The following is a 15,768-nucleotide window of genomic DNA, read 5'->3' as shown; positions in this document are numbered from 1 at the left end:
AATTTAGTTGAAAGTTGATAGTAGCAATTATGCGGACTAGGTCCGTAAACTGAGGATTGTCCTCATTGCTTCTTAGAAGGCTTATGTCCTTAATGCACCGCTCAGTGTGCTGAACCTCGAACGTCGTCTGTGGATGTTGCGAACATCTGACATACACGTTTTGATAACTACATGATAGTTCAGTTAAACGGTTTAGAGTTGAGGCACCAAAGACGTTTTGAAACGTCGCGAAACATATGAGATGTTTTGAGGGCTGAAATTGGGATTTCAGGCTCGTGCCCACGTCAAGAGGTATAAGACCTCCGACGATTTTCTTAGCCTACAAACTAAGGAGAAAAGCTCAATTGTTGAGCTTGTGCTCAGATTGTCTGAGTACAACAATCATTTGAATCGAGTGGGAGTTGATCTTCCAGATGAGATAGTGATGTTTCTCCGAAGTCATTACCACCAAGCTGCTAGAGCTTCATGATGAACTATAATATATCAGGGACATATATGATGATCCTTGAGATTCGCGATGTTTGACACCACGAAAGTAGAAATCAAGAAGGAGCATCAATTGTTGATGGTTAGTGAAACCACTAGTTTCAAGAAGGGCAAGGGCAAGAAGGGATACTTCATGAAACGGCAAATCAGCTGCTGCTCTAGTGAAGAAACCCAAGGTTGAACCCAAACCCGAGACTAAGTGCTTCTGTAATAAGGGGAACAACCACTGGAGCAGAATTACCCTAGATACTTGGTAGATGAGAAGGCTGGCAGGTCGATAGAAGTATATTGGATATACATTGTTATGTGTACTTTACTAGTACTCCTAGTAGCACCAGGGTATTAGATACCGGTTCGGTTGCTAAGTGTTAGTAACTCGAAATAAAAGCTACGGAATAAACGGAGACTAGCTAAAGGTGAGATGACGATATGTGTTGGAAGTATTTCCAAGTTGATTGATCAAGTATCGCACGCTCCCTCTACCATCGAGATTGGTGTTTGCGTTGAGCATAGACATGATTGGATTATGTCTATCGCAATACGGTTATTCATTTAAGGAGAATAATGGTTACTCTGTTTATTTGAATAATACCTTCAATGGTCTTGCACCTAAAATGAATGGTTTATTGAATCTCGATCGTAGTGATACACATGTTCATGCCAAAAGATAGTAATGATAGTACCACCTACTTGTGGCACTGCCACGTAAGTCATATCGGTATAAAACGCATGAAGAAGCTCCATGTTGATGGATCTTTGGGCTCACTCGTTTTGAAAAGTTTGAGACATGCGAACCATGTCTGTTGGTATATATGCATGAAGAAACTCCATGCAAATGGACCGCTTTGTACTCACTTGATTTTGAATCACTTGAGACATGCAAATCATACCACATGGGCAAGATGACTGAAAGCCTCGGTTTCAGTAAAATGGAACTAGAAAGCAACTTGTTGGAAGTAATACATTTTGATGTGTGCAGTCCAATGAGTGCTGAGGCATGTAGTGGATATCGTTATGTTCTTACTTCACAGATGATTTGAGTAGATGTTGAGTATATTTACTTGATGAATCACGAGTCTGAATTATTGAAAGGTTCAAGTAATTTCAGGGTGAAGTTGAAAGATCGTCGTGACAAGAGGATAAAGTATCTATGATATGATCATAGAGATGAATATCTGAATTACGAGTTTGGCACAGAATTAAGACATTGTGGAAATTGTTTCACAACTAATACAGCCTGGAACACCATAGTGTGATGGTGTGTCCGAACATCATAACTGCACCCTATTGGATATGATGCATACCATGATGTCTCTTATCGAATTACCACAATAGTTTATGGGTTAGGCATTAGAGACAACCACATTCACTTTAAATAGGGCACCACGTAATTCCAATGAGATGACACCGTATGAACTATGGTTTAGAGAAACCTAAGCTGTCATTTCTTAAAAGGTTTGGGGCTGCGACGCTTATGTGAAAAAGTTTCAGGCTGATAAGCTCGAACCCAAAGCGGATAAATGCATCTTCATAGGACACCCAAAACAGTTGGGTATACCTCCTGTCTCAGATCCGAAAGCAATAAGGGATTGTTTCTAGAATCGGGTCCTTTCTCGAGGAAAAGTTTCTCTCGAAAGAATTGAGTGGGAGGATGGTGGAGACTTGATGAGGTTATTGAACCGTCTCTTCAACTAGTGTGTGGCAGGGCACAGGAAGTTGTTCCCGTGGCACCTACACCAATTGAAGTGGAAGCTTATGATAGTGATCATGAGACTTCAGATCAAGTCACTCCCAAACCTCGTGGGATGACAAGGATGCGTACTACTTCAGAGTGGTACGTAATCCTGTCTTGGAAGTCATGTTGCTAGACAACAATGAACCTACGAGCTATGGAGAAGCGATGGTGGGCCCGGATTCTGATAAATGGCTCGAGGCCATATAATCCGAGAGAGGATCCATATATGAAAACAAAGTGTAGACTTTGGAAGAACTACTTGATGGTCGTAAGGCTGTTAGGTACATATGGATTTTAAAAGGAAGACGGACAATGATGGTAAATGTCACCATTAAGAAAGCTCGACTTGTCGTTAAGATGTTTCCGACAAGTTCAAGGAGTTGACTACGATGAGACTTTCTCACTCGTAGCGATGCTAAGAGTCTGTTGGAATTATATTAGCGATTACTGCATTATTTATGAAATCTTGCAGATAGGATGTCAAAACATTGTTTCCTCGACGATTTATGAGGAAAGGTTGTATGTGATACAACCGGAAGGTTTTGTCAATCCTGAAATATGCTAATAAGTATGCAAAGCTCCAGCAATCCTTCTAAGGACTGGAGTAAGCATCTCGGAGTTGGAATGTATGCTTTGATGAGATGATCAAAGATTTTGGTGTATACAAAGTTTATGAGAAACTTGTATTTCCTAAGAAGTGAGTGGGAGCACTATAGAATTTCTGATGAGTATATGTTGTTGACATATTGTTGATCAGAAATGACGTAGAATTTCTAGAAAGCATATAGGGTTATTTGGAAAGTGTTTTTCAATGGAAAGCCTGGATTAAGCTACTTGAACATTGAGCATCAAGATCTATAAGGATAGATCAAAACGCTTAATGGTACTTTCAAATGAGCACATACCTTGACATGATCTTGAAGGTGTTCAAGATGGATCAGTTAAAGAAGGAGTTCTTGCCTGAGTTGTAAGGTATGAAGTTAAGACTTAAAGCTCGACCACGGCAGAATAGAGAGAAAGGACGACCTCCCTATGCTTAAGTCATAGGCTCTACAGTATGCTATGCTGTGTACCGCACCTGAAGTGTGCCTTGCCATGAGTCAGTCAAGGGGTACAAGAGTGATCCAAGAATGGATCACAGGACAAAGGTCAAAGTTATCCTTAGTAACTAGTGGACTAAGGAATTTTCTCGATTATGGAGGTGGTAAAAGAGTTCGTCGTAAAGGGTTACGCCGATGCAAACTTTGACACTAATCCAGATTATACTGAGTGGTAAACTGGATTCGTATAGTAGAACAGTTATTTGGAAGAGCTACAAATAGAGCGTGGTAGCTGCATCTAGGAGATGACATAGAGATTTGTAAAGCGCACACGAATCTGAAAGGTTCAGACCCGTTGACTATAACCTCTCTCACAAGCATAACATGATCAAACCCAGAACTCATCGAGTGTTGATCACATGGTAAATGTGAACTAGATTATTGACTCTAGTAAACTCTTTGGGTGTTACTCACATGGCGATGTGACCTTGAGTGTTAATCACATATCGATGTGAACTAGATTATTGACTCTAGTGCAAGTGGGAGACTGTTGGAAATATGCCCTAGAGGCAATAATAAATAAGTTATTATTATATTTCCTTGTTCATGATAATCGTTTATTATCCATGCTATAATTGTATTGATAGGAAACTCAGATACATGTGTGGATACATAGACAACACCATGTCCCTAGTAAGCCTCTAGTTGACTAGCTCGTTGATCAATAGATGGTTACGGTTTCCTAACCATTGACATTGGATGTCGTTGATAACGGGATCACATCATTAGGAGAATGATGTGATGGACAAGACCCAATCCTAAGCATAGCACTAGATCGTGTAGTTCGTATGCTAAAGCTTTTCTAATGTCAAGTATCATTTCCTTAGACCATGAGATTGTGCAACTCCCGGATACCGTAGGAGTGCTTTGGGTGTGCCAAACGTCACAACGTAACTGGGTGGCTATAAAGGTACACTACAGGTATCTCCGAAAGTGTCTGTTGGGTTGGCACGAATCGAGACTGGGATTTGTCACTCCGTGTGAACGGAGAGGTATCTCTGGGCCCACTCGGTAGGACATCATCATAATGTGCACAATGTGATCAAGGAGTTGATCACGGGATGATGTGTTACGGAACGAGTAAAGAGACTTGCCGGTAACGAGATTGAACAAGGTATCGGGATACCGACGATCGAATCTCGGGCAAGTATCGTACCGATAGACAAAGGGAATTGTATACGGGATTGATTAATTAAGTCCTTGACATCGTGGTTCATCCGATGAGATCATCGTGGAACATGTGGGAGCCAACATGGGTATCCAGATCCCGCTGTTGGTTATTGACCGGAGAACGTCTCGGTCATGTCTGCATGTCTCCCGAACCCGTAGGGTCTACACACTTAAGGTTCGATGATGCTAGGGTTATAAAGGAAGTTAGTATGTGGTTACCGAATGTTGTTCGGAGTCCCGGATGAGATCCCGGACGTCACGAGGAGTTCCGGAATGGTCCGGAGGTAAAGATTTATATATGGGAAGTCCTGTTTTGGACACCGGAAGAGTTTCGGGGTTTATCGGTAACGTACCGGGACCACCGGGAGGGTCCCGGGGGTCCACCAAGTGGGGCCACCTGCCCCGGAGGCTTGCGTGGGCTAAGAGTGGTGAGGGACCAGCCCCTTAGTGGGCTGGTGCGCCTCCCACAAGGGCCCAAGGTGCCCAAGAGGTGGAAAGGGGCAAACCCTAATGGGATATGGGCCTTAGGGCCCATATTAGGGCGCCTCCCTCTCCCTCCCCCTCTTGGCCGCCACCCTTGGCCCCATCTAGGGCTGCCGCCCCCCTAGGGGTGGGAACCCTAGAGGGGGCGCAGCCCTCCCCTTCCCCTATATATATGAGGCCTAGGGGGCTGCCCACAACACGCGATTAGATCTCTTGTTGGTGCAGCCCTGCACCTCTCTCTTCCTCCTCTTCTGTGGTGCTTGGCGAAGCCCTGTAGGATTGCCACGCTCCTCCATCACCACCACGCCGTTGTGCTGCTGTTGGATGAAGTCTTCCTCAACCTCTCCCTCTCTCCTTGCTGGATCAAGGCGTGGGAGACGTCACCGGGCTGTACGTGTGTTGAACGCGGAGGTGCCGTCCGTTCGGCACTTGGTCATCGGTGATTTGAATCACGACGAGTACGACTCCATCAACCCCGTTCACTTGAACGCTTCCGCTTAGCGATCTACAAGGGTATGTAGATGCACTCTCCTTCCCCTCGTTGCTAGTCTCTCCATAGATAGATCTTGGTGACACGTAGGAAAATTTTGAATTTCTGCTACGTTCCCCAACAGTGGCATCATGAGCTAGGTCTATTGCGTAGATTCTATGCACGAGTAGAACACAAAGTAGTTGTGGGCGTTGATTTTGTTCAATATGCTTGCCGTTACTAGTCTTATCTTGATTCGGCGGCATCGTGGGATGAAGCGGCCCGGACCGACCTTACACGTACTCTTACGTGAGACTGGTTCCACCGACTGACATGCACTAGTTGCATAAGGTGGCTAGCGGGTGTCTGTCTCTCCCACTTTAGTCGGATCGGATTCGATGAAAAGGGTCCTTATGAAGGGTAAATAGCAATTGGCATATCACGTTGTGGTCTTTGCGTAGGTAAGAAACGTTCTTGCTAGAAACCCATAGCAGCCACGTAAAACATGCAAACAACAATTAGAGGACGTCTAACTTGTTTTTGCAGGGTATGCTATGTGATGTGATATGGCCAAAGGATGTGATGAATGATATATGTGATGTATGAGATTGATCATGTTCTTGTAATAGGAATCACGACTTGCATGTCGATGAATATGACAACCGGCAGGAGCCATAGGAGTTGTCTTTATTTATTTATGGCCTGCGTGTCAACATAAACGTCATGTAATTACTTTACTTTATTGCTAACCGTTAGCTGTAGTAGTAGAAGTAATAGATGACGTGACAACTTCAAGAAGACACGATGATGGAGATCATGATGATGGAGATCATGGTGTCATGCCGGTGACGATGATGATCATGGAGCCCCGAAGATGGAGATCAAAAGGAGCAAAGTGATATTGGCCATATCATGTCACTATTTGATTGCATGTGATGTTTATCATGTTTATACATCTTATTTGCTTAGAACGACGGTAGTAAATAAGATGATCCCTTACAACAATTTTAAGAAGTGTTCTCCCCTAACTGTGCACCGTTGCGACAGTTCGTGTTTCGAAGCACCACGTGATGATCGGGTGTTAGATTCTAACGTTCACATACAACGGGTGTAAGACAGATTTACACACGCGAAACACTTAGGGTTAACTTGACGAGCCTAGCATGTACAGACATGGCCTCGGAACACAGAAGACCGAAAGGTCGAGCATGAGTCGTATAGAAGATACGATCAACATGAAGATGTTCACCGTCGTTGACTAGTCCGTCTCACGTGATGATCGGACACGGCCTAGTTGACTCGGATCATGTAATCACTTAGATGACTAGAGGGATGTCTATCTGAGTGGGAGTTCATAAGATGAACTTAATTATCCTGAACATAGTCAAAAGGATTTTGCAAATTATGTCATAGCTCACGCTATAGTTCTATTGTTTAGATATGTTCCTAGAGAAAAATTTAGTTGAAAGTTGATAGTAGCAATTATGCGGACTAGGTCCGTAAACTGAGGATTGTCGTCGTTGCTTCTTAGAAGGCTTATGTCCTTAATGCACCGCTCAGTGTGCTGAACCTCGAACGTCGTCTGTGGATGTTGCGAACATCTGACATACACGCTTTGATAACTACATGATAGTTCAGTTAAACGGTTTAGAGTTGAGGCACCAAAGACAGTTTTGAAACATCGCGAAACATATGAGATGTTTTGAGGGCTGAAATTGGGATTTCAGGCTCGTGCCCACGTCAAGAGGTATAAGACCTCCGACGATTTTCTTAGCCTACAAACTATGGAGAAAAGCTCAATTGTTGAGCTTGTGCTCAGATTGTCTGAGTACAACAATCATTTGAATCGAGTGGGAGTTGATCTTCCAGATGAGATAGTGATGTTTCTCCGAAGTCATTACCACCAAGCTGCTAGTGCTTCGTGATGAACTATAATATATCAGGGACATATATGATGATCCTTGAGATTCGCGATGTTTGACACCACGAAAGTAGAAGTCAAGAAGGAGCATCAATTGTTGATGGTTAGTAAAACCACTAGTTTCAAGAAGGGCAAGGGCAAGAAGGGATATTTCATGAAACGGCAAATCAGCTGCTGCTCTAATGAAGAAACCCAAAGTTGAACCCCAACCCGAGACTAAGTGCTTCTGTAATAAGGGGAACAACCACTAGAGCAGAATTACCCTAGATACTTGGTAGATGAGAAGGCTGTCGATGGAAGTATATTGGATATACATTATGTGTACTTTACTAGTACTCCTAGTAGCACCAGGGTATTAGATACCGGTTCGGTTGCTAAGTATTGGTAACTCGAAATAAAAGCTGCGGAATAAACGGAGACTAGCTAAAGGTGAGATAACGATATGTGTTGGAAGTATTTCCAAGGTTGATCAGATATCGTACGCTCTCTCTACCATCGAGATTGGTGTTTGCGTTGAGCATAGACATGATTGGATTATGTCTATCACAATACGGTTATTCATTTAAGGAGAATAATGGTTACTCTGTTTATTTGAATAATACCTTCAATGGTCTTGCACCTAAAATGAATAGGTTTATTGAATCTCGATCGTAGTGATACACATGTTCATGCCAAAAGATAGTAATGATAGTACCACCTACTTGTGGCACTGCCACGTAAGTCATATCGGTATAAAACGCATGAAGAAGCTCCATGTTGATGGATCTTTGGGCTCACTCGTTTTGAAAAGTTTGAGACATGCGAACCATGTCTGTTGGTATATATGCATGAAGAAACTCCATGCAAATGGACCGTTTTGTACTCACTTGATTTTGAATCACTTGAGACATGCAAATCATACCACATGGGCAAGATGACTGAAAGCCTCGGTTTCAGTAAAATGGAACTAGAAAGCAACTTGTTGGAAGTAATACATTTTGATGTGTGCAGTCCAATGAGTGCTGAGGCATGTAGTGGATATCATTATGTTCTTACTTCACAGATGATTTGAGTAGATGTTGAGTATATTTACTTGATGAATCACGAGTCTGAATTATTGAAAGGTTCAAGTAATTTCAGGGTGAAGTTGAAAGATCGTCGTGACAAGAGGATAAAGTATCTATGATATGATCATAGAGATGAATATCTGAATTACGAGTTTGGCACAGAATTAAGACATTGTGGAAATTGTTTCACAACTGATACAGCCTGGAACACCATAGTGTGATGGTGTGTCCGAACATCATAACTGCACCCTATTGGATATGATGCATACCATGATGTCTCTTATCGAATTACCACAATAGTTTATGGGTTAGGCATTAGAGACAACCACATTCACTTTAAATAGGGCACCACGTAATTCCGATGAGATGACACCGTATGAACTATGGTTTAGAGAAACCTAAGCTGTCATTTCTTAAAAGGTTTGGGGCTGCGACGCTTATGTGAAAAAGGTTTCAGGTTGATAAGCTCGAACCCAAAGCGGATAAATGCATCTTCATAGGACACCCAAAACAGTTGGGTATACCTCCTGTCTCAGATCCGAAAGCAATAAGGGATTGTTTCTAGAATCGGGTCCTTTCTCGAGGAAAAGTTTCTCTCGAAAGAATTGAGTGGGAGGATGGTGGAGACTTGATGAGGTTATTGAACCGTCTCTTCAACTAGTGTGTGGCGGGGCACAGGAAGTTGTTCCTATGGCACCTACACCGATTGAAGTGGAAGCTTATGATAGTGATCATGAAACTTCAGATCAAGTCACTCCCAAACCTCGTGGGATGACAAGTATGCGTACTACTTCAGAGTGGTACGTAATCCTGTCTTGAAGTCATGTTGCTAGACAACAATGAACCTACGAGCTGTGGAGAAGCGTTGGTGGGCCCGGATTCCGATAAATGGCTCGAGGCCATATAATCTGAGAGAGGATCCATATATGAAAACAAAGTGGAAGAACTACTTGATGGTCGTAAGGCTGTTAGGTACATATGGATTTTAAAAGGAAGACGGACAATGATGGTAAATGTCACCATTAAGAAAGCTCGACTTGTCGTTAAGATGTTTCCCGACAAGTTCAAGGAGTTGACTACGGTGAGACTTTCTCACCCGTAGCGATGCTAAGAGTCTGTTGGAATTATATTAGCGATTACTGCATTATTTATGAAATCTTGCAGATAGGATGTCAAAACATTGTTTCCTCGACGATTTATGAGGAAAGGTTGTATGTGATACAACCGGAAGTTTTGTCAATCCTGAAATATGCTAATAAGTATGCAAAGCTCCAGCAATCCTTCTAAGGACTGGAGTAAGCATCTCGGAGTTGGAATGTGTGCTTTGATGAGATGATCAAAGATTTTGGTTTATACAAAGTTTATGAGAAACTTGTATTTCCAAAGAAGTGAGTGGGAGCACTATAGAATTTCTGATGAGTATATGTTGTTGACATATTGTTGATCAGAAATGATGTAGAATTTCTAAGAAATCATATAGGGTTATTTGAAAAGTGTTTTTCAATTGAAGGCCTGGATTAAGCTACTTGAACATTGAGCATCAAGATCTATAAGGATAGATCAAAAACGCTTAATGGTACTTTCAAATGAGCACATAACTTAATATGATCTTGAAGGTGTTCAAGATGGATCAGTCAAAGAAGGAGTTCTTGCCTGAGTTGTAAGGTATGAAGTTAAGACTTAAAGCTCGACCACGGCAGAATAGAGAGAAAGGACGACCTCCCTATGCTTAAGTCATAGGCTCTACGGACAATGATGGTAAATGTGAACTAGATTATTGACTCTAGTAAACTCTTTGGGTGTTACTCACATGGCGATGTGACCTTGAGTGTTAATCACATATCGATGTGAACTAGATTATTGACTCTAGTGCAAGTGGGAGACTGTTGGAAATATGCCCTAGAGGCAATAATAAATAAGTTATTATTATATTTCCTTGTTCATGATAATCGTTTATTATCCATGCTATAATTGTATTGATAGGAAACTCAGATACATGTGTGGATACATAGACAACACCATGTCCCTAGTAAGCCTCTAGTTGACTAGCTCGTTGATCAATAGATGGTTACGGTTTCCTAACCATTGACATTGGATGTCGTTGATAACGGGATCACATCATTAGGAGAATGATGTGATGGACAAGACCCAATCCTAAGCATAGCACTAGATCGTGTAGTTCGTATGCTAAAGCTTTTCTAATGTCAAGTATCATTTCCTTAGACCATGAGATTGTGCAACTCCCGAATACCGTAGGAGTGCTTTGGGTGTGCCAAACGTCACAACGTAACTGGGTGGCTATAAAGGTACATTACAGGTATCTCCAAAAGTGTCTGTTGGGTTGGCACGAATCGAGACTGGGATTTGTCACTCCGTGTGAACGGAGAGGTATCTCTGGGCCCACTCGGTAGGACATCATCATAATGTGCACAATGTGATCAAGGAGTTGATCACGGGATGATGTGTTACGGAACGAGTAAAGAGACTTGCCGGTAACGAGATTGAACAAGGTATCGGGATACCGACGATCGAATCTCGGGCAAGTATCGTACCGATAGACAAAGGGAATTGTATACGGGATTGATTAAGTCCTTGACATCGTGGTTCATCCGATGAGATCATCGTGGAACATGTGGGAGCCAACATGGGTATCCAGATCCCGCTGTTGGTTATTGACCGGAGAACGTCTCGGTCATGTCTGCATGTCTCCCGAACCCGTAGGGTCTACACACTTAAGGTTCGATGACGCTAGGGTTATAAAGGAAGTTAGTATGTGGTTACCGAATGTTGTTCGGAGTCCCGGATGAGATCCCGGATGTCACGAGGAGTTCCGGAATGGTCCGGAGGTAAAGATTTATATATGGGAAGTCCTGTTTTTGACACCGGAAGAGTTTCGGGGTTTATCGGTAACGTACCGGGACCACCGGGAGGGTCCCGGGGGTCCACCAAGTGGGGCCACCTGCCCCGGAGGCTTGCGTGGGCTAAGAGTGGTGAGGGACCAGCCCCTTAGTGGGCTGGTGCGCCTCCCACAAGGGCCCAAGGTGCCCAAGAGGTGGAAAGGGGCAAACCCTAATGGGATATGGGCCTTAGGGCCCATATTAGGGCGCCTCCCTCTCCCCTCCCCCTCTTGGCCGCCACCCTTGGCCCCATCTAGGGCTGCCGCCCCCCCTAGGGGTGGGAACCCTAGAGGGGGCGCAGCCCTCCCCTTCCCCTATATATATGAGGCCTAGGGGGCTGCCCACAACACGCGATTAGATCTCTTGTTGGTGCAGCCCTGCACCTCTCTCTTCCTCCTCTTCTGTGGTGCTTGGCGAAGCCCTGCAGGATTGCCACGCTCCTCCATCACCACCACGCCGTTGTGCTGCTGTTGGATGAAGTCTTCCTCAACCTCTCCCTCTCTCCTTGCTGGATCAAGGCGTGGGAGACGTCACCGGGCTGTACGTGTGTTGAACGCGGAGGTGTCGTCCGTTCGGCACTTGGTCATCGGTGATTTGAATCACGACGAGTACGACTCCATCAACCCCGTTCACTTGAACGCTTCCGCTTAGCGATCTACAAGGGTATGTAGATGCACTCTCCTTCCCCTCGTTGCTAGTCTCTCCATAGATAGATCTTGGTGACACGTAGGAAAATTTTGAATTTCTGCTACGTTCCCCAACACTGCAGGGATTGATCTTTCGAAAGCCGTGCCCACGGTTATGGGCAGATGGGAATTTGTTAATGTTCGGTTGTAGATAACTTGAACCTTAATTAATTAAAATGAATCAACTGAGTGTGTTGTCGTGATGGCCTCTTCTCGGCGGAGTCCGGGAAGTGGACACGGTGTTGGAGTTATGTTTGCGCAGGTTGCTCTCTAGTTTCTCGCTCGTGCTTTGCCGCCTCTTCTCGCTCTCTTTTGCGAATAAGTTAGCCACCATATATGCTAGTCGCTTGCTGCAGCTCCACTTACATTACCCCTTTCCTACCTATTAAGCTTAAATAGTCTTGATTGCGAGGGTGCGAGATTGCTGAGTCCCTGTGGCTCATAGATTACTATTACACCAGATGCAGGGACAGATGATACAGCTCCAGACGGCGCGCTCGAGCTCAAGTGGGAGTACGACGAGGACTCTCAGCGTTACTATGTGTCTTTTCCTGATGATCAGTAGTGGTGCCTACTCGGGGTTAGATTCAGGGCCTTGTCGCATGTTGGGGGTCTTTTCTATTTTGGCGCCGTAGTCGGGCCATGAGTGATTTGTATGATGGATGTCATTTATGTACTTTGATGTGACGTGGCGAGTGTAAGCCAACTATGTTATCCCTCTTTATTATTATATTACATAGGATGTTTGTGATGATTACCCGACTTGCGACATATGCCTTCAATGCGATTATGCCTCTAAGTCGTGCCTCGACACGTGGGAGATATAGTCGCATCGAGGGTGTTACAGTGCGATGGTGATCTCATCAACTTTCAAAACACTTCCAACACACATCGTCACCTCACCCTTAGCCAGCCTCTGTTTAGTCCGTAGCTTTTGCTTCAAGTCACCAATAATAGCAACTGAACCAGTATCCAATACCCAGGTGCTACCAGGAGTACTAGTGAGGTACACATTAATAACACGTATATACTTTGTTGAAGTTGCCAGCCTTCTTATCTACCATGCATTTGGGGTAATTCCGCTACCAGTGACCGTTCCCCTTACAATAGAAGCACTTAGTCTCGGGTTTGGGTTCAACCTTGGGTTCCTTCACTGGAGCGGCAAATGGTTTGCCATCCATGAAGTTTCCCTTCTAGCCTTTACCCTTCTTGAAACCAGTGGTCTTGTTAAACCATCAACACTTGATGCTCCTTCTTGATTTCTACCTTTTGCGGTCTTAAGCACCGCGAACAGCTCCGGGATCAACTCCATCCCTTGCATGTCATAGTTCATCATGAAGATCTAGTAGCCTAGTGATAGTGTCTAGAGAACTCTATCAATCACTATCTTATCTGGAAGTTTAACTCCCACTGCTTTAAGTGATTGTAGCACCCAGACATTCTGAGCACATGCTCACTAGCTGAGCTATTCTTCTCTATCTTGTTGGCAAAAGAACTTGTCAGAGGTCTCACACCTCTCAACACGGGCATGAGCCTGAAATCCCAATTTCAGCTCTTGGAACATCTCATATGTTCTATGGCGTTCAAAACGTCATTAGAATCCCGATTCTAAGCTGTAAAGTATGGTGCACTAAACTATCAAATAGTCATCAGGATGTGTCTGTCAGGTGTTCACAACATCCACAGACGACGTTGTAGGGGTTTGCACATCGAGCGGTGCATCAAAGACATAAGCCTTCTGTGTAGCAGTGAGGACACTCCTCGGACTACGGACCTAGTCCGCATCATTGCTTACAATATCTTTCAACTTAATCTTGCTCTAGGAACGTATTGAAACAGGGAGCTACAACGTGAGTTATTTATCTACAACATATTTGCAAAGACAATTTAGGCTATGTTCATGATAATTGAGTTCATCTAATCAAATTATTTAATGAACTCCCACTCAGATAGACATCCCTCTAGTCATCTAAGTGAAACATGATCCGAATCGACTAGGCCGTGTCCGATCATCATGTGAGATGGACTAGTCATCAACGGTGAACATCTCATGTTGATCATATCTTCTATACGACTCATGTTCGACCTTTCGGTCTTCCGTGTTTCGAGGCCATGTCTGTACATGCTAGTCTCGTCAAGTCAACCTAAGTGTTTCGCATGTGTCCCGAGGCCATGTCTGTACATGCTAGGCTCGTCAACACCCGTTGTATTCGAACGTTAGAATCTATCACACCCGATCATCACGTGGTGCTTCGAAACAACGAACCTTCGCAATGGTGCACAGTTAGGGGGAACACTTTTTTTTGAAATTTTAGTGAGGGATCATCTTATTTAAGCTACCGTCGTTCTAAGCAAATAAGATGTAAAACATGATAAACATCACATGCAATCAAATAGTGACATGATATGGCCAATATCATTTTGCTCCTTTTGTTCTCCATCTTCGGGGCTCCATGATCATCGTTGTCACCGGCATGACACCATGATCTCCATCATCATGATCTCCATCATCGTGTCTTCTTGAAGTTGTCTCATCATCTATTACTTCTACTACTATGGCTAACGCTTTAGCAATAAAGTAAAGTAATTACATGACATTTATGTTGACACGCAGGTCATAAATAAATTAAGACAACTCCTATGGCTCTTGCCGGTTGTCATACTCATCGACATGCAAGTCGTGATTCCTATTACAAGAACATGATCAATCTCATACATCACATATATCATTCATCACATCCTTTTGGCCATATCACATCACACGGCACATGCTGCAAAAACAAGTTAGACGTCCTCTAATTGTTGTTGCAAATTTTTACGTGGGTGCTATAGGTTTCTAGCAAGAACGTTTCTTACCTACGCCAAAACCACAACGTGATATGCCAATTTCTATTTACCCTTCATAAGGACCCTTTTCATCGAATCCGATCCGACTAAAGTGGGAGAGACAGACACCCGCTAGCCACCTTATGCAACTAGTGCATGTCAGTCGGTGGAACCAGTCTCACGTAAGCGTACATGTAAGGTCGGTCCGGGCCGCTTCATCCCACGATGCCGCCGAATCAAGATAAGACTAGTAACGGCAAGCAAATTGACAAAATCGACGCCCACAACAACTTGTGTTCTACTCGTGCATAGAAACTACGCATAGATCTAGCTCATGATGCCACTGTTGGGGATCGTAGTAGAAATTTAAAATTTTCTACGCATCACCAAGATCAATCTATGGAGTAATCTAGCAACGAGTGGAGGGGGAGTGCATCCACATACCCTTATAGATCGCTAAGCGGAAGCGTTGCAAGAACGCGGATGAAGGAGTCGTACTCGTAGCCATTCAGATCGCGGTTGATTCCGATCTAAGCGCCGAACCACGGCGCCTCCGCGTTCAACACACGTGCAGCCCGGTGACGTCTCCCACGCCTTGATCCAGCAAGGGGAGAAGGAGAGGTTGGGGAAGACTCCGTCCAGCAGCAGCACGACGGCGTGGTGGTGGTGGAGGAGCGTGGAACTCCAGCAGGGCTTCGCCAAGCACTACGAGAGACGAGGAAGGAGAGAGGTAGGGCTGCGCCAAGAGGGAGATGATCTCGTGTATGTTGCAGCCCCCAATACCTCAAGTATATATAGGGGAAGGGGAGGGGCTGCGCCCCCATCTAGGGTTCCCTCCCTAGGGGTGGCGGCAGCCCCAAAACCCATCTAGGGTTGCGGCCAAGGGGGGATAGAGAGGAGGCGCACCTAGGGTGGGCCTTAAGGCCCATCTGCCCTAGGGTTTGCCCCC

Source organism: Triticum aestivum, chromosome 6A (assembly GCF_018294505.1).
Source record: "Triticum aestivum cultivar Chinese Spring chromosome 6A, IWGSC CS RefSeq v2.1, whole genome shotgun sequence".
Classification (NCBI taxonomy): domain Eukaryota; kingdom Viridiplantae; phylum Streptophyta; class Magnoliopsida; order Poales; family Poaceae; genus Triticum; species Triticum aestivum.
This window is presented reverse-complemented; position numbering follows the sequence as displayed.